Raw genomic sequence first — 25,657 nt, 5'->3', positions numbered from 1 at the left:
TTTTACATGGCAATACAGAAAACAGAAAATAAAAAGTGTTAATGTTTTCAGGAGCACCCAAAAGCCCAGCATTTGAAACTTACATTACGTACTGATTTCTAATGCATGTTGTCTCCTTTAATATTCTTTAATACACAGATAATACATATTTAAGCTAGAAGCACTTCAGAATTATTTGCACTGGTCTTAACACTCAGCCATAAAACTGGCAATGGAAAACAAAATGTGTATGTCTTCCAGGAAAAACTTCAAGATAACTGCATGATGCCGCCAGCCAAAAGGCAAACACCAAATTCCAGTTTCCAGGCCAAAAAGCCTAGGAAAGACTAAAAGCAAAGAAGAGGGCAAGCCTTAACACCTGTAATTCAGCTAGCAAAATATTCATATTCTAGGTCAGTGATTTTCAAGCTTCTGAAGTTTGTAGACACCTAAAAAATTCCCAGTGCAACCTCCTGTAGAATTAAGATACGTGAACTTTTTTTCCTCAGTCATCTTCCGTAAGTGTCTTTGGAGTCGTTCACAGACCCACTCCCTTCCACTCTCCATGGAGTCCAAAGATCACATGCGGAAAGCCACAGTTAGAAATTCAGCAGCCAAATGAACCGTCTTTTAAAAATAAAAATAATTACAGTTTTAGAAGACAGGTTTGTGAGGAAACATTACAGGGGAAAAAAACAAAACAAAAAAACCCCCACACATAAAATTTCTTTTTTGTATGTCAGAAAGATTCCATAGAGGTGTCCAGATATTGTAGCAAACTTCTTAACTTTCTAACTTCTCAAGGCCAAATCCTATTGTCCTCATCCCACAGTAAGTTCAGCTCTTCAAATCTCTTAGGGTCTTAATGGACTGCTACTGAAAGTCAACAGCCAAGTCTCATGTCGACCAACTTCCAAATGGCAGAACTGGGGAGTGATCAAATCTCTCTTCATGTCTTTTATGTCTCCAAGTAACTCCTTCAATCTTCATGGCAAACTGTTATTTTAACAGCCAGATGTCTTAAACAGGTACACTTGTGCTATGAAGCAGATCTTCCACACAGATGGGTCCAGGTCCTCCATGCTGACTCTGAATCATGCGCTCCCTACACTCCCTGCTAGGAAACCCTTGGCAGTTTCTGAGATAGCTGATTTCCTTCACCCAAAGGTGTTTCATACACATGTAAATGTGGGGAGTGCTATGACAAATTAAGTAAGATCTCTGCAATATAAGAATAAGTATACCTGATCAGAAGAAATGAAAAGAAGAAATTAGAAGAAATCAGAAGAAAGAAAAAGCCTAGTATGCAACTTTTACTCATAGGAAGAAAGCATCCATACATTAGCCTTGGATTAGCCCTAAAAAGTAGAAAAAAAATGAGATCATGTCTGTCTCTAAAGAGATTAGTTTTCCTGGTGTTCATGGAATTTTTGAAACATATAAATATACAGTTACTTTTGCACAAATGTTCACATTGGTCACTTATTATTCAATTCATCTGTGTTACTGATTAAGCCATCATAACTGATTTATCATTTTCAATAGCCTCAGAATTCAACATTCCACTCTGCAAATGCCAAATGGAAAAACACTTAGGCAACAAAGTAAAAAGTCCCTGAATGCTATTTATCAAAATAGTAACATCTGAAGATGAATTCAAATATAGAACATCTGTCGCCCTGTTGTCATAAAAATCCACAGCTGCATTACAGGCCACATACATTCTCTCAGGATATCTGCTGAGATGGGGGAAAAGAACCCTAACCCAACAAAGGAAAAGAGGCTAAAAATCTTCCCCCTGTAATAAAGATATTAATACAGACATGGCATCAACATAGAGCTGAAATGCGGCCATATTCTTGAACACAAGATAGAAATTTGCCACCTATAGTTGCAGCCATTCTTGCCACAATCAGTACTTTGCTGGCTAGGGTTAGATTCTGTTGCTGTGACTCATCTGGGATATCACCATGCTGCAGGAGAAATCCTGCTGTGATCTACAGTCTGTTCAATGTAGGAGTATTACAGTAGCTCACAGAATATTGTCCTGGGGCCCTTACAGATGCCAAGTAGTACCTTACTTCTTCTATTACAAACAGTTCAAGTGGAACTGACTGGGGCTACTCATTTGAGTAAGATTCTATTTACTGTTGGTACAGATGCAAGAGCTGGGCCTTTACATCTCTCAAGAAAAATGCATTTTCTAACACATAGTATAATGCATATTATACTTGCAGATTATAAAATCCTTGAGGAGGCTTAAGAACAGGTCATACTACTAGTACATTTCCAGTGTTTCCTTTGAATGCCTTTTGGTGCTTCTGTAGAAGGCGGCGTCTCCTTACTCCACTCCCAATCCTAAACTTTTCTGTGTGCCACATTTTCATTAGGACTTGCCAACATCTCTCTCCTTCCTCAGGCAGGCTCTGACTCTCTCTCTCGGTCACCAAGGATCCCTCAAATCATATTGCCAGGCTTCCTTGCTCTCCTCCTGTGGGACAGCTGGGGCTCTACACATTTCCCCCTTTCCCATAACTCTCTCTGTACTTGGGTCTGTGTGTCTCTAGTTCTCTCCATCTTATATGCACTACATGATTTCTTCATGCGCTTTATTCAACCTTCCTCATTTTTTTCCTATTTAGGAGATGAACCACTCAGGATGTCAATTTTACTGGAAGGACTGTAAGATCTGAGATAGAGATCTGTTATGCCAAAAATGGTAGCTGGCACCAACCAGCTCTTTGACCCACTGTAAAGTTTCCCACACGCTGATCAGTGCACGATGGGCAAGTGGAGATCCAGGAAACAGAACAAAAGCATTTAAAAAAACCCCAAATTTAACAAGGTAAAACTATAATGAAGATTAAGAAACACATAGGGTATGTTCACAACACTAGTAGAGCAGTGACTGGAGCTCTTATCAACAAAGCTGGGCCAGCTTCAGCTCAGCGGGGTTGGGTGTTGCTACCAGGGGAAGTGCCCTGATGCCTGAAGTCCAGTGGATTAAGTGCTTTGCCCTGCTGCATTCAACCCCAGAACTTCTCAGCTCAGTGTTGCAGTGCCCTTGCAGAACAGCAGAATCAGGTGAGCCAGGGCCAAAGTTACTGCAAGTAACATGCTAGTATGCTAAAATATGAAATGTAGCAACTGAAGAGTTGTCATGTGTTCACACCTACTGCTTGGCAACGGAGGAGGCCTTTGATAAGCACAGAGATGGACAGTTGCAGGAGTAACATCTTAAACCACCACAGCTAAACCTGCCACTGAACTAGGGTCAGAAGCCAGAAGCATTGTCTAACTGGCCAGATGCCTGCACAGCCGAGTGTTCCCAGTACAGGTTACTGACCTCAAGTTGTCACCCCTACCAACGCCAAAGCCTGTTTGTGTAAGGGCATGTGGAAGGTGAGAGTATCTGCTTCACTAACTTTATCCAATCAAGGACCTTTTCAATACAAAAGGGGATAATAAGCAAAGAGGGAAGTGATAAACACAAGCACACAGACACAAACTGATAGATAGGGATAAACAGACAATGCCAAAGACCTCCAGTTACTAATTGATGGGCCATTAAGAAACTAACCAGGCATCCATGGGGTGTGCCTGTGTATTCACTCACAATCCTCAAGTTGAACCAGCCAGTGAGTAGCAGGCTCCAGGACCTGGCAGGGGTTTCAGGCGGGCAGAGGGTTCATGCTGGTATTTGGGGAGACCCACAAGTTTGGGGTGCCTGCAGGACAAGTGTGTGAGTGCATGTGTCTGTTTGCAGCAAGCACCGAGCTGGACCAGCTGGTGAGTGGGGGACCCACGGAGTGGGTAAGGGGGCCTGGGATCCAGGCAGGGGTGCTGGGCGGACAGAGGGGCCACGCCGGTGCTTGGGGGATCCATGAATGCATGAGTGCTTTCACTAGTAAACATCAATCCTTACCAGCCAAAGAGGAGGAAGGGGACTTGGCTGTTATGTCACTCCTGGAAGCGTTACATGTGGGTGCTGATGAAGGAAGCGCCTTGCCTACGGCAGTCTGTGTAGCCAGCCATGCACACGTCCTCTCTGTGTGCGTCTCTCTGGGGTACACGCTTAGCCTTGCTACTGGTTAAACCTGTAAATGGGAAAGCAGCAGCCATGTCCATCGGTCTGGGATGGAGACCTCTGGGTTTCAGGGCAACCCGTACTGGGCTCCAGCAGCCACGCAGGAGGAATCGCCAGGCTCTGGAGCTGCTGGAGGCAGTGGCTGCTTATAACATCCCTTAACTGTTTGCTTAAAGCTGATGTATAGATGCCTTCAATCCTATCATATCATATGTCATATCAACATTTCTTACGGTCTTCTTTACATGCCCCATACTACAACCTCACATTAAAAAAAACTTTAATCCATGCTGATAGGTCTTAGCTCACTGCTCCTGGAAGACTGTTGAGGATTTTGGAATAGAATACAAAAGCAATCCATCTTATCCATCCCAGCAGAAAGACAGTGGTAAGTAAAGGTATCCCATAAAGATGAAGATAAGTCCACACTTTGTTTAGCCATCTAGTTGTAGGGCTGTTACATGCATTAATCTTTAGTTGAGAAAAGAGTTTAGTGAGACAGAGGTATGGAAGCCAGCAAATTCTAGGGTTAGCTTTCTTCTCCAGGTTTTCTGTCTATCCTTCATCTATGCTTCCCCATGCTCTGAATAATTTTCAAGTCATTTTGTCTTATCAATTAGATATCTGAATGCCCACATATGTGCTTTGAAAGCACATAACAAGACAAAAGGTTAAATCTTAAGTTCAAGCAACAGGAGGTTGCCAGCAGTTTAAATGGGATCAGAATGTTATATGTGATTCAGAATTATTTTTCTTCTTCTCAGTAATTCTTGATATCCGCCTTGCTGCCTTTTCAAAATAATTGCTACTATGGTTTATTATTTATATGCTTAGTAGCCTTTGGAGGTTGTCCATCTCAAATCTTAAGAGATCCAATCTTGTTATTCATTCTTAAACATTCATGCTTCAGCATTAGATTAGCTTATTAAACAATATGATGATAATTACTGTGGAACTTAAAAATGCTGATCTTTTCATAACCCTAAAAAGTAAAAAGACTCACCTTAATGTACCCACAGGAATTATGGGAACTTAAATTATTATTTCTATAGTGACAAAAGTATGCTTTATGTTTACAGATTTAGCATAAACTTCTACAGAGAGCCTGATCTGTAAACATCTGCTTACCTGCACTAACTTCCTTCTTCATTTTAAGGTCAAAAACTATTACAGTAAATTCTTCAGAGTTATTGGACCTTGTATGCAAAATAACATTATAATCTTACAAGTTGGACACAGAATTTGTTCAGAGAGAAAATGCCTTTAGTGCCCCTAAATCCTGAAATTCCCTCCATTAAAATCAGTGTGATTTTTCATGTGACTAACGGCTGCCAGAACTGGCAAGAATTTGTAGAGCCAAGGCCGGAGTACTACAGCTTTTCATTTTGCTGTTTGGCAGGTCAGGAAAAAATTCTGTCATTCCACGGAAACTGGCAGATCTAATCATATGTGTAATTTCATATGGTTTTGCTTATCAACGAAACACATGAACTGTATGATTTTTCTAAGCTTGTATTTCAGTTTATTTGCAGGATTGACACTTTGACCAGTCAGAATGAACCAATAGGAGACACATGGCCAAGAAGTTGAAAAACTATTTTTAAAAGTAGGCCTGTTGTAAGTCTTCCAAAACCTTCCATTTTTAACTTATGAAAATAGTTCAGCTCTTAAGTTATTAGCAGCAGGTCATACACAGTAACAACAGCACCTATGAGCTCCTTCACCAACCAGGACCTTTCAGCACCACACACTATAAAAATAAAACACAGTAGTCCATGTCTCAAGGAGAAGTATTTGTTTCTTACACCTCAAATGCATTAATTTTCCCCACCTCTTTATACTTTTTGTTTTGCTAATAAGTTCAATTAAAAACAAAGAAGACCTTCCCATTGCCTTTACCTCACCTAATCCTGGTGACTGCAGATAACAAGCCTCTTCCCTCCTCAAGGCACATCTGTGTACATGCTTCCACCAAATGCAGTATCACTGTAGTTCCCCTGAACTCCCCCTAGATTTTCACTTTCTTCTACAGCACAGACTATCCTGAGAAGTTCTTCCTCATATTAAAATTAGTTAAAAGGTGCATTCAGCAGTATATTTTCATGCTTAGCAAGCAGACCGCAGTGAAGTATGGTATGACCACAGAGAAAAATATTTTCTCTGAATATCTTTTTAATCTAGGCTTGTCATATGCTTCTGTACACTAAAAGCCTTATTTTGGCTTGCTCCCAGCCTTTTCTTGAAACAAAGCCTGGTCCCTCTTTGGTAGATTATTTGTCAGTATATTAGCATGCATACACGTTCAGATCCTGGAAATAGGGCTATTTAGTTTCTCGCTTCTATAGAGGAACCAGGAAAACTCATGTGCTAGTTTTTATCAGTCACTCTAAAATGCTGACTATTAGAATGATATTCTGATGTTTCTAGGGAACGCCTCCCATTGCCTCGTCTTCCTTCAGAAACACTTTCTGTTTCAGAATGACAATAAAGGCCTCATCCAAAGCAACCTTAAGACAAGGCAAACACTAAAGTCTACTACGTGTGTGCAGTATAAAGCAGACCACATGAAAAGAAAATATGACCAACTAAAAGGAGATTACATTAAAGGGAATACAAGGACTTAATGAAAATACTAGCTCAGTTTGGATTCTTACTGTTCTCCTTCGCTCCCCTTGCTTCTCTTTGTCTTTTATTTCGTGACTCATTCATTTGTCCCAAGACCTAAAGAGTTTCACACAGCGCAGCACTGGACAGATTGGTTGCTAAAGATAATTCATAATCGTTAGCACCTTTAACATCATAAAGAAGCTATACTGAAACAATGTGCTATAAGTGCACAGTGGTATAGCTTTTACAGAAGTGGAAATAAATAAAATGTACTTTATGTTAATATTCAGTGAATGTGGAGATCGTAATAAATAGAAAATAGTGACTAAATTATTACTTTCAGATAAAACCAGAAGCTTTACAGACAAAGCTAATATATATTACAAAATATTTGGATTTACAACATAAACAGCATTTTTACAACAATCTTCAGATACTCTTTGTTGTCTGGCCTTTGAATAGAGATGCAGGATCTTTTGCACAGACCATAAAGAGTCTTTTCTGCGTTCATTATCAGCCAGAATGCAGCCACTGGGCATACTTACACCATGCAATGAAGTGCAGTAAACTGAACTCTGAGCTACAGCTGACAAAATCCAAACCAAAAGCACTGTGCAACGGTGCTAGCTTGGGCCTTGAAAGCAGAGAAGTGGATCCTACTGCCTTGGATCCAACATCACTTTTGTATTTCTTTTTGCAGACGTGCTACTTTCTCCAGATGGCATAATGCTGGTTAAGCAGGTAACAAAATTTCTGACACTGAAATGTGTAGACACAACCAACTATGTTTTGAACAGCTAGCTACTAGCTGAAGGGCTCTCATGAAAACTAATAGCCCTGCCCTTCACGCACTCGTGTCAAGGTTTGCCATTCGTCTGAGGAAGCTGCATCCTAAAGAAAGGACAAGAGAAAATTAGTCCTTATGTCTGTCCTTGCATTTTGAGAGCCAGTGCTTCTCCACCTTCATCCAAAGGGAGTTTTCTTTTACCATGGCCCTGTGTGATTAACAGAGACTAGTTCCTTATAAACATGTGATTAAGTTGAATATGAAATGAACAGTTTTAGGGGAAGATCTTTACCTAAGGTCCACTGCAAGTCACTTACTATTTTGTAATGATTTGACATTAACTTAGATTTTGGGCAAGTGTATTAAGTCAAAGTATCTCTGACTGCAAAGCCTAGTAATTCACTAAACAGCTAAATGAAGGACCAGGGTATACAATTATCAAAATATTTCAATTATGTGCATTAAACATAAATTCTTAGATTTTCAGGAAAACTACATAAAAGCAGACCTCAAATGTATATTTTTTAATTATTATTAAAGATTTGGAAGTCTCTACATTAAGGCTGCTTGATGTCCTCTCTGTAAAACCTCCTGCTTTCTCTACTATCAGCAATCTCAATTTAAAATGTAACCATTGTTAACAATCACTACAGTTAGATATACTCCAGATGAAGAGCTTTTGCAGTTAAAGTCAAACTGAGCACAATGAAATCTCCCATAGTTCACTGAAAAAAAATGCACGCAGCGTATGACTTGCCTTCCTTTCCCTGAGCATTATAATGAAGAAACGGTTATGAAAATCTGTCATTCTTTGGCAATTCTTGTCTTCTCCCTGCTGATATTTTTCAAGATTATCCAAAGACACTGTGCTTCCTCAGTATTTTTCTTGTACCTCACCCTGCACTGACACCTTTGGTTCACAGGAAACATGAAATTTAGAACGAACTAGGTAGCTGTAGATCTAAATTTTTTTCAAGTATTTTGCTTTAAAATATAATCTGAGCCTGCAATTTATAATGCTTAAAACTGCACCGGTCTTTTAACTATGTGCTGGGTATGAGAATGAAACATGATGGCTTGACAATATCTGGTCCAGCAGTTCCAACTGATTCTGCCATGGACCACAAGAAATGATTAAATGACAATTCTCAATGGCTCTTCCTGTTCGATTTTCTGTGATTCATGATGATATTTTGTATCATTGCAAAGGAAATGGTTTCCTTTTCCAAAGCCCATTTAAATTGCTGCCAGGTTAACCAGTTGCCTGGCTATTTTTTTTGTAAATTCTTGTTTGTAATTTTGCCAGAATGAACAGCTTAGGGCTTTTATGGAACAGGGTAGTCCTGCATCTGATGTTTTTTATGAAAGTTTTGCCAAAACCTGGTTGCCTGACTTCTAGATGAGATTGGGGAGAAATATATAGCAATAGTGATATCAATATTTTTAACTGGTTATTTGAAAATCTGCAACTCCCTATATACATATAAATTCTGTGCAGACTGTTGGTATAATATAACTGGGATATCAGTTCTGTGATGACAATTTTTGTTCAGACTCTGCAATAACATGAAAGAACAGAATACACACACAAAAAAAGAATAATCATCTGTTCTGCCCAGAATTGTAAAATACCTTTTAAAGAAAAAAAATAGATCACAAAACATTTCTTTATACAATACAGATTTTGCAGAAAAACACATAAGTTCTCCATTATTAACCAACCCACCTAAATAAGAATGGGGATAATTTTGAATATTTCACATAATATTCTGTCAACTTTCCTCATACAAATGATTTTTCTTCTAAAAAAAGGTACATCAGAAGAAGAACTGTTCAATCATATTGAGTTATGAAGCTGAACAATAACAAAGTTTGCTCATGTTAAATCGTGAAAATCAAGGCTTCAGGCCTGGCTGTAGGGTCTTTGCAAATACAAAGGCTTTGGTGAGAGTTTTGGGTAGCAAAGGGAATTTTAGAATGAACAAATCATTTATGTGATTTAATTATGCATATGAAATTCTGGTCCCACTGAAATTAACAGAGGAACTCTCAATGATTATTTGAGACCCCCACATCATGTGTTGCTTTGTGACATGAATGAATATGAAGTGAGAGATTATTACCCACGCCTTGGTCTAACCTTGCAAACATACAAGCAACACAGTAATTCAGTACTATCAGCAGGTACTAGCTGCAAACTTTTTCAGCTGGTTAATTAACCCATAAATATGCCAAACCAATTTCTTCACAAACACTGTGGCTTGTACTTTTTACATTCTTTGTTAAAATAGCCAAAGCGTTATTTTGCTTATGAAAGTATGTATTTCTCCTTAAACTAAGCACTTATTTGAGATAGTATTTGCATGAGATACTAGAAGGATTAAGTACGTTTAAAAATAATACTTAATTCATAGTTATCCAGACCACGTTGTCATCTAATTTGTTTCTGTTTGGGAAAAACTGGCATGTCTAACCTTCCTTCTCCCAAGTCTACCAATGGGAACAGTCCAATACCTCACCAAGAACAAAACACAACTGTCATAATGCCCTTCTTCCAAAAATATGATCCATCTTCATCGGTGCCTTGGACACCAAATCCCACACCTGAGGCTTACCAGGAGACAAAGCTAACCACAACTTAGCCAACAGAAGCTGCCTGGAAGAAGCAGAGGCAGGAGGAAAGGCAGTCTCTTACGGTGACATTTCTTCCTTTTGGGTGCCCTTCCAGGCACAGAGCTATCAAGGGTGCTAGCCAACTCGGAGGGCAATTTCCCCAGGGAAGGAAAGAGCTTCCTTGCTGACTGGCCTGCATGTGCCATCCTCCCTTCCAGGGCAAACTTCCCATCTAGCCCTATAGCTAGTGGACCTCATCTCCACAGTCAGTAAGGGTGTCTTCAGACTCCTCCACATCTGGAATGGCTCTAACTATATGTATCTGTCCAACTATGTGGCCCTGAAGTGTGCAGACTCATTCTTACACGCATACCAAGCGAAACCACTTATTCTTAAATCACAGAACTATAGACCAATTTAGGCTAGAAAAGACCTCCACCGTGAACTCCAAAGTTAGATCACGTATGCAATTCACGTTTATTTTCCTATGAACTGCAAAGGAAGGCAGAAGACAACTGTTATTTCAACTTAGAAACAGTTCAGAAAGTGCTGAAATGATCTAGTCATGTGTGCCATATAAGACATGATTCAAGTCTTTGTTCAAGCCATTGAGAATATTACCAAATTGCTTGTATGCAGTATTGTACATTAAACCTCGCTCCTTACAACTCGTAGCGTGACAACTGCTCCTGAACTCACAGGGTTTGTGTAAATTATCCAGTCCTACATGGAGACATCCGGACCAGCTCATCTGGAGCACACATGTAATAGCCATCCCACATCTGGTGCCCATATTAGCTCAGGCATCACAACAGGGTACTGAATTTTGTTAGGCAGGCTGACCAATATCAACCCAACTTTTGCCACACGCAAATAATGCATTAAAGGCACAGTGCGTCTGCAGAATTTTACTCCTACTTAGACACAGTTGTTCTATTCACTACACTGAGCATGTGCAATCTAAACTTCATCCAAGGAGCTGCAGTGCTGGAGAGTCACATCCAATCTCTCCAACATCTATTTATCAATACAGATGGAGAGTTGCCCAAAATAAACATCTAGGCCCTTATGTTTGTCTAAATAACGAGCTTACATTATACATGTCAAACTAATAGCTTTGATGGAATTTAAATCCCTCTAGAGAAAAGCACTATTTAGTCACAAACATGACTGTTCCACAAAAAAAATATATATATTAATGGATATTTAAGCCAGAAAAGATCATTGTCATCTGCATGCTGCATACATAACCAAGGAAATTCACCTCTGATTTCTGTATCAAGCTTATAACTTCTCCTCAAGTTAAGATACTTCAGAAATATAGTCTTGATTTTAAGAGAGAACTCAGCTCTTAGAAGGTACTTTAAGAATTAATTCTTCTCACTGTTAGAAGTGTTTCCAATTTCAATTGTTATTTTATTTTCAGTTTCAATATTTTAATTTCCAATACATTTTGGTGCATTAAGATGCCTTCTACCACTAATGATTCTGCTCAGGCACCAACATTCACAGAGCTCTTTTCACTCAGGGTATATAATACTCATTTGATTTTGCATAGCACCTTTCATTGAAATATCTCAAAAAACCCTCATGAGTATTTATGAGTGTTAAGCCTCCTATAGAAATATCCCCATTTTGCAGATTGGCAAACTGAAGGAAAAGACACTAAAGATTATATTCTCCAAAGGGATGAAAATAACACAGGAACAATATGCCTATGCATTTCTGGGAAGGCGGGGTCAGGCAAGCTCTGCAAAGTCACAGACTACCTCTGGCAAAGCCAAGAACAAAACCCTCCTTGTCAGATTCTTACAACTGTGCTTCTATAGCAAAACCATTACAATTTTAATACATTATTTCTAGATACTGTTGTATAAGGTTTAAGTGTACAACTACATTTAAAACAGCTCAGAAATGCACTACAAATTTAATACTGATGTTTCAATTACATTAATGGTACAAACTGTCCAGCACAGGAATGCAACAGTTTTTACACTGCTTAAGCAACTGGCTGTTCCTACCTCATTTCATACAAGACACTTCAAGCCTAATGAATCACAAACATCAATATTCACAGCAAGCCCAAATTCACCTTGGCAGCTGCTGAAACTCTGACCTGTGGCAGAGACAATGAAGACCTCAGCCCGGCAGTTCAGCCCCCAGTGACACTGTGTCAATGGAAGCGTGCACACTCAGTCGCTTCTCTTCACATGTGAACCTGGGAGGAAGGTTTTTTCCTGGATCAGTGAACACTACTGAGTAGATGAAAGAACTTAATAGGTTTTCTCCAAAATGCAGCTAATAGCTATCAGAGTGTATTCTGAGAGGAGCCTTATTAGGCACAGACGTCTCACTCTCACAGCCTCATGTCATACGAAGCAGCAGGTCAGATCATAGTAAGGGGCAGAAAATCAGTGTTTCCCATCCCAGCAGATGGGACTGCAGAACCAGAAGAAAGTAAGTAAATTCTCAGTACATTTATATAACCTTTCCTACAACTCCAATCTTATTGCTCAAGCACACTGGGACGTAAAGGTTACTGAGATTTTACTACTATTTTTGAAGTGAGGGATAAGGGCTTTCATGAATGGCCAGCTTTTTGCAGAATGAACATCTGACCTCCCGAGATTTACTGGCCTCAGAAAGTCTTTCGTATCCGTGTTAAAGCATTTCTAGAAGTTCTCTAAAAAGCATTTCTCCTGGACTGGAAGAGACATCTTCCCCATTATGTTTCCATTAAGAGTTTGAATATCACTAATAAGAAAACTGAACATCTACTCTATATCTTGATTAACTTAGTTAACCTACCATATGCTTTCATAATACTCTATTATAATCAAAGAAATTAGATGGAAAAACACTCTCCTACTTCCAAAGTTCATTCTACTCAGGCATGTTAGATTATAATTTAGAAATTTAGAAGACAGACATTTTAAAATCCAGCTGATAAAAGCATATGTTTAGGGATGTTAAAACAACAACAAAAATACCACCTTAACATGGCTTAGATAAACTAGAAAGTCTTCTTTGCAGAAAGCACATTCTGGAAGGCTTCAGGGGTTTCCAGGGTGGCAGCTTATTAGCTGAAACTGATTGTCATGGCGTTGAACTAAAACCCTTCTAGCTCCTGAGAGCTGTTTTGGCTTGCTTGTGTAATAAAGGCATGATTCACAGAAAACATCTTTGACATTTTTGGGCCACGTAAGAACCAGCATTAGGTCCATGACTAGCTAACATACTGAATGAAATCCTAACCTTACTGAAATACATAGGAATTCTGCTTTTGCTTTCACATGGTCAGGATCTCACCACACTACCAGAGCAACAGTAAGCAAACAAGAATAATTCAATCTTTTTACAGGGTTCTTGAGATCACAGCAGGAAAAGACAATTTTTGACTTGCATCATCCAATTCTCAGTCTGTAGTATCTAACCCTCTACCAGTTTTGTGACATCTATTAAAACTTCCACTAAAATTAAGGATTTATATTGATGTAAAATGTGAGTAATGATAGCAGAGAATCCAAATTCTTATGCCTTTGCTGACCTGTGTAATTTATGCAACTCTAGAAATTAACTTGCACGAGTCATTCAGTGGTCCAACATGCAGTTCCTGGCTGTGTGCACCCTAGATAAAAGCAAATCTCAATACCATTTGCTTCCCAAAGCATTTGCTGCTCTGATGTAGGAAAAAAGCAAAGAGGGAGATGTGAAGCAAAGGAAGAGAGGATGGATCTCCTACGATATAAATAAAGAGAGGAGAGAGCATTGCAGGGACGCAAAAAACCTGAAGGATTTAAAGGACTATTTCAGAGAGGAACGGAGTAAGTCAGCTGTTATCAAACCTTTCACATAACATCACGTCCACAAGATTCTTACATGTTGTAATACACTCTGGTATCTTGTCTGTATCTATACAATACAGGGGTGGCTTGGGTTCCCATCATAAAGTAGGGCTACAGCATTAAGGTGCTTCTACTGCTATTCTTTGAAGCACACAACAAAACTAGGGCCTACAGGCCTCCATATGAGGCAAATCCACTACATGGGTTTTTTTTAGAAAAAGAGGGGAAATAGTTCCATGAACTCCCCACTCTCCTCCCAAGATATCATATATACACACACACATATATATATTTGGAAAAGACAGGTTTGCTTGAGAAAAACAGAAATTACTGTCAGATCAGCCAGGAGAGCCATAGTAGATTCAGATAAACATTCAAATAATGCAATACTAGCTTGGCTACATAGCCATGCTTTTTTCATGTTCCCTATTCATGAACTATCCAGACAGAATGGAGAGAGTTGCTGCACTATAAATATGCAGGGTCTGTCTCAGTAAAAACAAACAAAACTCATACTGAGAATGAGCAATAAAAAAGTTTGACAATAAAGTATCCTGAAAACTAAAACACAAGCCAAATATAAAATGATTAACACAAGCCATTCATCAGCTTCAATTTTATCATTCTCCCAAAGCCATGACATGTTTGGTTTTTGATGAAATCCAGGATGGTTTCTCTGGCTGTTTTTCAGATCTCTGCTGTGGCTCACATTTTCTGTTTTTACAGTTTGATCATTATGACTGGTAGTTCTTCTGAAAAATCTGTGTAAAACACGTTATACTCAGCACAGTCATCCTCCAGCTTTTGCACACAATGAGCTTGTTTAAATCACAGCCACATGGTTTTACACGTGACATATGCAAAAGTGATTTAAAATGCTTTTTAAACCATTTCTATTGTTTTGACCAAATCTCAAATTCTGTTTTTTTCAGGAAAACCTCACTGCATCTAAAACAGTAAGAAACGTATAAAGTAGGATCTGTAGACATTTTCTGTCTCATTTATCTCATTGATGTTTCCATCTGAGAAGGCAATTTCCTATCCAGATGGGATTTTAGGAACAGGAATTGTAGAAACCTGCCCAGCACCTTAACTTCAAGGTCCATGTGATTACATGCTCAAAATCTCAGCTTTTGAAAACAAACTGCCTCAAGATCTTGAAGAAAAGTCTTGAAAACCTGAACTTAGTGCTTATCTCAACAACCTCTGCAAATACCCATTCCTTTTCTGTCTACCTTCCATATTGTGAACCAGTATATGTGGGCTGGAGCTTGGCTGGAACATGCCCCCATGACACACTATCCATAGCACATCACCGAGTACATCACAATCTAAAAGGCAGAAGCATGGTCAAAAGGCAGACAAGAAGCAGTACAAACATGCATACGACCATGCCGAGGGCAATCTTTCAGTGCAATGCAATTGTTGCTTTTAAGTTGAGTGTTTGCAAAGAGTTCAAAAGCCACAAACTTCTGGAGAACAGTAGGCACAAAAGCAGATCAGACCCCTTTTCTAGGGCCCTTTTACTACTGTATGTTAAAGTCTCTGCTGTCACTGCTGAAGACCTGAGTGTTACCCCTACCATGTCTTGTCTCTCCTAAATTGCTAACCGTGACAAATGCCAACACCTGGCCTCATCATTCCTTGTGGATTTACTGAAAGACAAGAAGGAAAACAGTGTTATGAGATTAATGCCACGCGTACTTCTAGTCACACTTCTCATACTTCCAGTTATTCAGATAAGAGCCTCCTTACTACTTGTCTAAGACATTATTTGCAAAAATACAGTCTTGCCCCAATAGAATAATCAAAGTCTGTGGTTGCTGCTGTATTACTGACCTGTCTTCCTCTCTATCTATATTCTGCCTTCATAATATCATATTCACAGTCCTGCAGTTGTCAAGGAGTGAACTCTGTTTGCCTACAATTTTTTAAGTGTAGTAAACTGTGTCAGTTTCTGTGAGTTCTCTGTACAGAACAGAGCTACTGAATGTGTGCAACTGACTCAAATGCAGGCAGTTTGGCACAACACAACAATAAGATTATTAATATAAACAACAGAAGAATCCACACAATAAACATTACCCAACCCTCCAAGCACCAGGTCTAACCTAAGAAGCCCCAAGCTCCTAAGTACTAGAAGAGTTTCAGCCACATGCTCTTGGGAATATGGGTATTCCCAGACACAGTCTGACTGTTGAAGGGCAACATCCTCAACCAATTCCAGAGCAAATGACTCATCAGAAAAACCTTCCAATCCAAATTTCCATAACATCAGCACCCTCTCCAATGGCCATCTCTGTTCCAAACTCTCTCTCTCTCTCCCCCCATCTGACTTCATAGCTCGCTGTACTAGACCTTCCTTCTTTCCTTTTTTCTTTTTCCTCCCCATTTTCCCCAGTAGATGTTTCTTCAACTGTAAAGTGAGAACAGCTAGATCAGGAAAGAAAGCTTGGAACTGAATTCTGAAGTCCATCTCTTCAGCCACAAGGTTTAACAAAAGCATATTTAACCTGAGTGTGATGCTGATATTGGCTTCTCAAGGAGTATTAAGCAATGTGTTAGGCCTGTTTCCAAAGCACTTAATATTCTGGGCTCAAAATTACCTCCTAAGCTCAAAGCTGAAGACCACAGATGACAAGCCTTATTCAAAATGAAACTATGTCTAGTAACAATTAGAATATTCTGTACAAGAGATTAAGAGTTCTCCCTGAGACTAGGTTTAAACTCTGGAAGGAAGGACTGCAGAAATTAAGGATCACACAGACCATTTTCTGTTCCAGGTTCTCCCTTTGGACTTTGCCTTCCCTAACACAGGGTAAATACCTAGTAACGTGCACACACTGACAAAAATGGTCGTAAAAGCAAAGATTAAGTATTCTCAAAATTCTTTGGAGAAAGTAGGAAAAACAATGAACTTCACATGTCATGAAGTCACGTCACAAAGCACAATAATAATGTACTTTTATGCTATGAAGGCAGCCCAAGAATACAGTGGTAAAATTATCTAGAAAACATTAACAGAATGCTATACTACTTCATCTGGGCCCAGCCTCTCATAGTCTAATTCTCACTCTGTGATAATCTTACCTCTTTTACAGGAATTATATAACAAATACAATGCCATCTAGTCATAATCTCCAAATTCCACAGGGGAAAAAAAAAAAAAAAAATCTAACTGAATGAAAAAACTCACAACATTAAGAACTAAAATGAAAAAGAACCACAGTCTCAGCTATAACCTATTTTCCATTACCATTTCAACTCCACAGCCAACAGGACAAGGAAAAATTACAAACCGGAGTTCTGCAAAACATGACATTGCTTGTCCTTAACCAGTAAATGCTTCTGTGTGTAATTTCATTGGTATGTGTATTGTTTGCAAGCTTGGATTGGAAAACAGTGACTTGTGTCTTTCTAATATAATATAGCCTATTGAACTATGTTCCAGCAACGTATGTAGGACCTTGCAGATATTCCACCACGGGCACCAGTTAATGAGGCCATGTCCTAGGACAATGAAATTGAATTAGAAAAAGAATGGCAATAAATTTAGAATAGGCGTCTGCAAAGTAATTTGAAAAGAAATTTCTTCCTGGCAAAGAGCAAAGCAAATACTTTGTAGGGGTCATAAGAAGGGTTTAGGGAAAGCACTTTGGCATTGAATTAATGCGAAGTGATTCTACTGCTCTGAAGTCTGTAAACTGTATTAATAGCCAAGCCATTACTTCCCAAGAAGAGTCTGTTAGGCCTCTGGATATTTATTATTAATATTTGCTAGCCATTTTTGTACCAGGCTATTATTACCAGGCCAATAATTGTGACATTAAGGAACTGTCAGCTAGAGATGTATTTTGTGTGCCAGTTTGTGCTTGTTTGGTAAATCTCTTGTAATCCATTTGGGAGCATGGTGTCCCAGTATGTTCCACCAACTCCACATATTTTGTGTATCTAAACATAATGTTCCAAATTCCAGTTTCCATATACCAAAGTTACTACTGTGATAGCAAACTGACATCAGATTTCTTTTAATGTAATTAGAGCAGACAACGGTCTCCAAAGATAACTTTTAATATCTTACTTCTATTTCAAATCCATGTATATTAGGATTGTTGTAATAAGATTGTTTGGGCTGAGATGGAAAAGATTTTAACAAGTCATGGATCTAGTGCCCAGTACTGGCTGCTGTGCCCAGGCACGGGCCCAGGCAGTGGGACTCCACCATGTCTCCTTCACGCTACCAGAAGGATGCCAGGGGCATTTGTGGCCAAGGTCAGCTAGCACCCTCACAGGCATTTAGCTAGTTCAGTCCAGAAGCTCCTTCTAACCAGGCAGTTTGGATGTGACCATCTCGAAGACAGTTGAACACCTGCACGTAGCCAGACCACTCTGGCTGGCCTCACGGCCAGAGAACAGGCCTTTGCCTCATTCGTTTCCTAACACAGACATAGCAAAAATATATCAGAAAGAAAAATCTGTGTGAGTATTCACTTGATAAACACTACTTAATTATCCACCATTGTGAAGGAAGTCCCTGTTGTGCTCATTGTGCTCACTAGTCTGTAGACGATGACAGATGACATAGATCTGCATGGCGGTAACTTTTGGGTTCAAAGTATTCGTCTGTTTGCAAATGGAAACAACAGTTCACCTAACTTGCAAATACTTCAAAATGCAGTTTCTATCTTCATAAGCAAACTATACTCCATAGCTCCCTCTCCTTTCATATGTCTGTTTGAACTGATTTGCTTACAGTGTATCTTCTGTAAGAAGTGTTTAACATCATTTTTGCAAGGCATCATACTTTGACACACAACAAAGACAAATCATTTAAAATGCACCTTAGGGAGACAAGAATTAATCTCTTCATTTTCTAGAGTCAAAAGATGGGAATGCTTCAAAAAAGAAACCCCACCATATCTTTTAGTCTTACTATTCTATTCATTATTTGAGTCGATTTCAATTTATAACACTGAATGTAGCATCATTCATCTTTAAAAATGCAACTTACTGTATCTCATCCTTTTTCCACCTTCATTTTTTTCCTTCTTCAATATTTCTCTTTTGTCTTTTTCTCTTTTTTCCACTTTCCCTTCTCCCCTGCTTTCTTCCTTGTTCTTTTTCGTCTGTTACCTGTCATTTAATCTCTCCTTCCTACAGAAATATAGTCATACCTCAGGTGAAACAAGCCAACTGTTAAATACACAGTAATTTATAGCAAGAAGTACACACCTGCTGAGTCTCAGACACTGTATCAGGTTTATTCCAGTTGACCTCCAACAACCCTACCGCGACATCCACATCTCCAGAACAGCATAGTTCCATGGTGCATCCCTTTTTCTGGCTCCAGCGGGCTGCCTCATACCTTATACGCCAAGCGTGCCTAGCACAAGATCATGCAAAAGAGAGAAGCTATAGCAGCTGAGTTGTGTACACCTTGTGTGCTCCAAGGAACACTTCCTTAGGAAAGCTTGGGGCAGCATTTTGCTGCAGCAAACAAGACACGATGCTGCTCTCATCCCTCTTCATGAAGGAATACGTTAAACGTACATCTCATTACAATGTCAATACATGCCAAATTTCATATTTGAGCCTCAGAAATAGATAGTGTTTGTGCACATAGCGATGCAGAGAGAGGAACATATTTAAAAATATAGGTGATGGGATCAAGTCGATTCCTAGGCTAGAACATGCTTCCTTGACAATCCTGCCAACTTGTATGAAGAAGGGCAAGCACTACCAATACAACGTATTTCTTGATTATGAGTTTTTTAGTACACAGGAAAATGGTTTAATATCCTAACAACTCTGACGGCTATTCATTTATCTGTAGTTTCTCACACACTGAATCCTAACAAATCATAATCAGAAGCTTTTCAGTAATGGCAAACAAAAATTGAGTAACTGGAACTGTTTTTAATTACAACATAGCTTTTCGTATATTTCCTCTGTATTTTAATATGTTATATGCCTTTGACACTTTGAATTACACAAAGGAGAGAGGAAACTCCACTCTTTGAGCTGCAATTTTACATATGCAACTAGGTGGATGGACAAGTTATGGTACAAGTAATAGCACTTTTTTTTTTATTCATACATAGCAAAATGTAAGTGATAAAATTAATCAGATACAAACTTGTTCTTCAACAATAGGCAACTGATTACAGATAAGCAGAGCCATTTATTCAGACACATTCAGATGGAGGGGGGGGGAATCAAATTCTATTACTGTTACCACTATCACACCAAATTCAATAGAGTAAGTGAAGTTTTTCTTAACTGCATCCTAATTAATCTGCTTTGATGGTGGTTTAAATTGATAAAAATTAAAATTACTTTTGGAATTCCACCCTTTATTGGAAGAAAGTAGTGTGACTATCATTGGAAAGCTCTAAAAAGCTTGCTTTGATTTCATATCCACTCTGAGCTAATGCTACCGATCCTAGCATAGGTCAGGCATCAAAGCAAAAACTTCTACTACTTTGAGTTAAAGAATTAAGTGCCACTAACCAATTGCCAGGACTCATAGGCTACTGGCGCCCAACTGTATGAACGCTTCGTTGAAAATGTCCTTCCCTTTTACATCCAGAGTGAATTATGGAAATATGCAGTTTCAACAGGCTCAAATTTTAGCACTTTTTATTGATGGGGTTTAAAACCATAGCACTGGGATGCTTGGTCCAACTTTCTTTGTGAAACAGCAAAGAAAAAACTAATTCATATAAAGAGAGATTTCTCTCTTCCTCTCTAGTTCTATGTCTTTAAACTAGCTGCTATGAGAAGTAACCTACACCGTATTTTACAGGTCTTGTGATTTTTTAAAATCTGTTTGGTTAGTGTATGTATCTGAAGTGTATTTCGTTGGAGCAATGAAATCCTAGTTTCTCTGATTCAGTAAGTTTCATCATTTAGCTCAGTGGGGTAGAATTAAAAAACAGTGTAGACAAATATGTCCTTTGTTTATACTTATTTTAATTGGAGGAAAATGGTCACACTTCCAACAAAAAGAACAATTGACTAAAATTCCAGGGGGATATAAATAATAACGAGAAGCTGATATAAATGGACACAAGAAAGTGAAGTGACAACTGTCTTACAGTTCTCATAAGACTTTTCAGAGACTTTATACACAAGAAGGTAGTTCATGGCTTCATTTTCCACAAGTCTGTTTTGGTACTACCTTTCCCGAAATCTCTGCTACATCATTACACCTCACTGATGATGTTCCTCAGACGTCCAGTTTCGGTTAGGTGGCCCTGCACCTCCATGTCACTCTTTTTTAGGTACTGAAACATGGAGAAAAAAAGAACAATAACCTTCCCCAACATGAAACACAGAAGAACAGAGGAGACAACAGAGGAAAATCATCCTTCTTTCTCAGGTCTTCTCACCATCAAATTATTTTCAAAAAACAACCAAGTGCTCTTTGTAATATTTCTGTCACCAAAAGACCAAAATAAGAATACTGAGTGATACAAGTATGTTCTGCTACTGCAACAGATAAAAGGTTTCAAGTAGCTCTGTGCTACAGGATATCCATCTCATTTGGCTAGCTGTGCAAAAAAGAAAAACTTCATTGTTTAAGAAAAGGCACCCAGGCAAAATAATGAAGTTTAAAATCACTGATGCTGTAATAGAGTTCTGGAAGGAGAATGTCATTTCATTTATACTAAGAGACCAGTACAAACTGAATATTTCAGTACTAAGTTCAGTCATCAGGTCCACTTGAGCTGCTCCTGGCAAGATTCACCTATATGAAAAGCAGTTACATATATACACCCAGTACTGAATTGTGTTATGCAGAAATGGTTAATGGTGGAATAAAGTAACGACTTCTTGCTGTACAGTTAGACTAAAGTCCCAATATGAAAGTTTAGAACAGTGTTTATTGTCACAAATTCCACAAAAGGTGGACACCCAGCAACTAGTAAAACTAGTGGGTAGGAAAACAGCTGTGCAAAACATCAGCTTAATTCACTGATGTTGTCGGCATTTCACCTTTCCATGCAATCAACAGTCCGCTTATTAAGAGCCTAATTACCCAGAGACTGTGTGGGTGATGTGTTACCCAGTAAAGAAGAAAACCAGAAACTTTTCCTTACAGTACTTTTATGTTAAAACTAAAGCACTAACTCAAGCACTGTCTGCAATTTCCTTTTATTTCTAGTGGGCTTGCAGAGTGTACACAGCTCTGTTTTAAAATACGTATCAAACTTCTCTAAGAAGATTTCTAATTCTTAAACTATTGATTAGTATCTTTGAGTAACACACAGGCAGTCACCAGTTAGCAGCACAGGAACTAATACAAAGATTCTGCTAGTAAAGAGGCATCGAGAATGGACCTCCCTAAATCCTGATAGAAAGGTCGTATTTGGGATGCCTTCCCACATCCATCATACTGCAGCATCAGAAATCTTAACGACAAGGTTTTCAGAGAACAGATTCAAGTCCTCTTAAAGGCTTTTATGTAGAACTGTAGTACAAACATTATCTAATAGGATATTCTACCTGGTCTTCAGCTGCCTTTCTAGAAGTGTTCGGGTTCTCCTTAGATGCTGTCTGCCAGCCTCATACAGAGGTCTGAAACACCTTACAATGTCTAGACTGGCACAGGATGCCTGTGTTTTCAGAAATTAATCCTACTTTTAGTCTCTAGTCTTGCACACTAGAAAATTATTCGCAATTTTCCCTTTGTTCCAGTATCATGAGATCAAACACATGTAGACTAGAAGTAATTGATCTGTTTATAAAGCATAATGGCACCAAATCAAATGCAGGCATCATCACTAGCTAGGATATCAAGTTCCTCTTATTTTCACTACATTCTCTATCACTATCATAGACAAGACTGACAGCATTCTTCTGTTAAAAAAAAGAAAAAAACAAAAAAACCACACACCAACAGGAAGCTATTCATGACAGCAACCTTTAGGTTTCATATTTTTTATATCATAACTTTGTCTGGTTTCAGTAATTTTAGTGGGAGTTTTCACTGATTTTCAGCATTTCAGATTTTTGGCTCCTGAAATATATTGAACAAGGCACAAGAAGGAGCAGTCTCCTCCTGCTCCTCCACACATGTACTTTACTCCTTAACCAATTTTCACTTTCATTTCCCCCTTTTGCCCCCAGAGAGGTATGAGTCAATCAAGAATATACAACCCGTGAGATGTGGCTGATGTGAGCACCTCTGTACGGCACAGGTATTTTGCGTTACATGCCCAGCGTTCAAGGAAGTGGAAGCAGAACACGTTGAAAGAGGGCTTGGTCCAGGAGAGGTCCAGCAATGCAGTTACGCCAGTGAACAGTTTCACTGAAGTTACTGGACCTACTGCTACGTGCAATGAACTCACACCATATGTGATCATTAGGGATGGAGGTTGGAACTACCGACCTGCCTGAGGGTCAGCATGCCTTCCAGTGCTTTGTTGGAGCAGGGCTTGCTCAGTCCATACTTCACAGGATTAAATTCAGACAGCCCACCTTTTATAATCTGATTACAGAGCCTCCATAAAAATGAAGCTCTGTTCCAATTCCAGCGATGTTGTATTGGGCAAAACCATTTCTATACATGGAATGAAATAACTCTAGTATGCTGAACTCTTGCACCAGTATTCCTTTTCCAACTTTCATTTGCATCATTGTTGCAATCCAACAAAGGAGAAACAAATAAAATACGTTTCTATGCCAACAAAATTTAAATTATATATGATTTTATTTTCCAAATTACTATTTAACTACCGCATATCTTTTTCCATGAGGGTGTTATTCTGTGCTCAGGACAAAAATCTCATTGTAACTCATGTTTCAAATTACTAAAAATTGTCTTATAATTATCTTCTAACAAGTATTTTGCTAGAATTACATATACTGGCAACATGAGAAATACCTTAAAATGTTCCCAACTTGAAAGACCCTTTGGCTTCATTATCAAGTAATTTAAGTTACATTCAATGGAAATATTATTTTAAATGGGCTTTTCCTCCCCCCACTTGCTACAAAGCAGCACAGAAACAACTAAAGGAAAAAAATGGCACTGTTTCTTTCTATCTGGACACTTAACTTGGTTTTTATTGCATAGACTGGAAGCAACATCTACTTATAGAAAAATAACAGAATAGTTGCTAGAGTATTGATCTAGAGCCAGGGTAAGCCAGTGAAGACAAAACCTTTGCTGACAGAATTTTATTGAACGATATAGTCCTCATGTCCTAAAAGCATTATGAAGTGCGAGTCCACTACATTGCTACAGGTTATTTTGTAGTTCATGTTACACAGAATGCTACACTGAAGGAATACTTTTGTCTGAATACTTTTGCCTTTAAACAGTAAAATCCGTGTGTGTTGGGGTTTTTTTTTTTGTTGTTGTTGTTTTTTATAACCGCTGCATAAAAAAGACTAGCGGCGGTTAATGACAATTAGACTTAAGTGTCAAGCAGGTACAGCTATTGCAATTCCAGATCTGCAGAACAGCTGCACGCGTATTGAATTCAGCGCAAGCACTAACAATGGTTATGTTAGTAAGATATGAGGAGTATCTACCATGCACCCAGGCTGTTTCCGGTACTCTTGTTTCAAAGTCTACCTCACTAGTAAGCTTATGTCTACCCGATGAGGGATTTATTTAGCAGTGAGTTATGTTTGCACGCAAGGGAATAGAGCAACCCCCCTGTCGTCCCCATCTGCCTCTCATCCTTCCAGATAACCAGCACACCACCATTTTTCCCCTCAAACAAAGGTTAAGGAAACCCCAACTTCTGTGAAAATAAAGGAAACTTGCCGGGGGCGGGAGCGGCGAAGGGGGCGAAGCCCGGGGGCAGCCGCCCGGCAGGGCAGGGCAAGGCAAGGCTCGGCTCCCGACCGGCGGGGCAGGCGATGGCAGCACGTAAAGTATTTCGGACCCGAGAGCAGACAAAAGAGGGTGTGTAGCAGCTGCATGGAGCGCGGCAGCCGCCGGCACGCCAGCCCGCTCCGCCCGGGTGGCAGAAAGTCCGTTTCCGGCAGGGAAAAACCCACCTACCCGTCCCCGCTCCCACCCTGCCCCTCGCCGCCGAGAGCAAGGGCGCGTCTCTCCGTGCCCCCCGCCGCCAGGAACGGCCACGGCCCGGCCCCGCCGCTCCCCGAGAGGGGTAACGGCTGCGGGCGGGTTGAAGTTTCGGGGCGAAGGGGAGACCCCCGCCACACGTACCCCCTTGCCCCGCCGCTTACCTGTGGGGAGGTGCGAGGTGTCCGCCGCCCTCACGGCGCGGCGAGCTGCGGGGCTGTGCGGCGGCCGGAGGACATGGGGCTTCTCCGGTGAGGCGGCGGCTGGCTCAGGGAGTGACAGGGCGGCGGCTCCCCTCGCCCTTCCCCGGCATCGTCCTCGGCGAGACGCGGGCGGGGGGAGGCATGGCGAGCAGACAGGGAGCGGGGCCGGGGCGGTCACTGCCGGCCGGAGGAGCACGCCCGCCGACCGGGGACTGCGCGCCCCCCCGCCGCCGCCGCACGGCCAGCCGGAGGCGGCCTCCCCCTGCTCGCCCCGCGGCGACGGGCGGGTGCCATAGCAGCGGGCTCCGCGGGCCGCCGGGAGCTGCGGAGGGGGAACGGCCGTCAGGCAGCGCCGAGGGGGGCGTGGGCGGGCGGCGGCTCCGCGGCGCAAAACTTTCCCGGCTCCTCAGCGAGGCGCCCGGGCACCGCTTGCCCCCGGCGCCGCCCGGGCGGGACCCTCGCCCTCACGGCCGGCCCGCCTGCTCCCCTCAG

At 40.3% G+C, this 25,657-nt stretch overlaps 1 protein-coding gene across 4 annotated transcripts in view; it reads right to left on the bottom strand.

Moving 5' to 3' along the window:
* Positions 1–25,343, bottom strand: part of TMEM200A (transmembrane protein 200A) — a 60,329-nt gene extending 34,986 nt beyond the window's left edge. Inside the window, exons 1-3 of one of the 4 annotated variants that reach the window (XR_012994914.1) lie at positions 25,127–25,169; positions 19,151–19,301; positions 18,960–19,072 (exon numbers count right to left, since the gene is read on the bottom strand). The gene's annotated coding sequence lies outside the window, so the exon portion shown is untranslated. The other 3 variants (XR_012994913.1, XM_076333591.1, XM_076333592.1) reach the window with 3 other exon arrangements.
* Between the last annotated feature and the right edge of the window lie 314 nt (positions 25,344–25,657).

This window comes from Aptenodytes patagonicus, chromosome 3 (genome assembly GCF_965638725.1).
Source record: "Aptenodytes patagonicus chromosome 3, bAptPat1.pri.cur, whole genome shotgun sequence".
NCBI classification, from domain to species: domain Eukaryota; kingdom Metazoa; phylum Chordata; class Aves; order Sphenisciformes; family Spheniscidae; genus Aptenodytes; species Aptenodytes patagonicus.
This window is presented reverse-complemented; position numbering and strand designations above follow the sequence as displayed.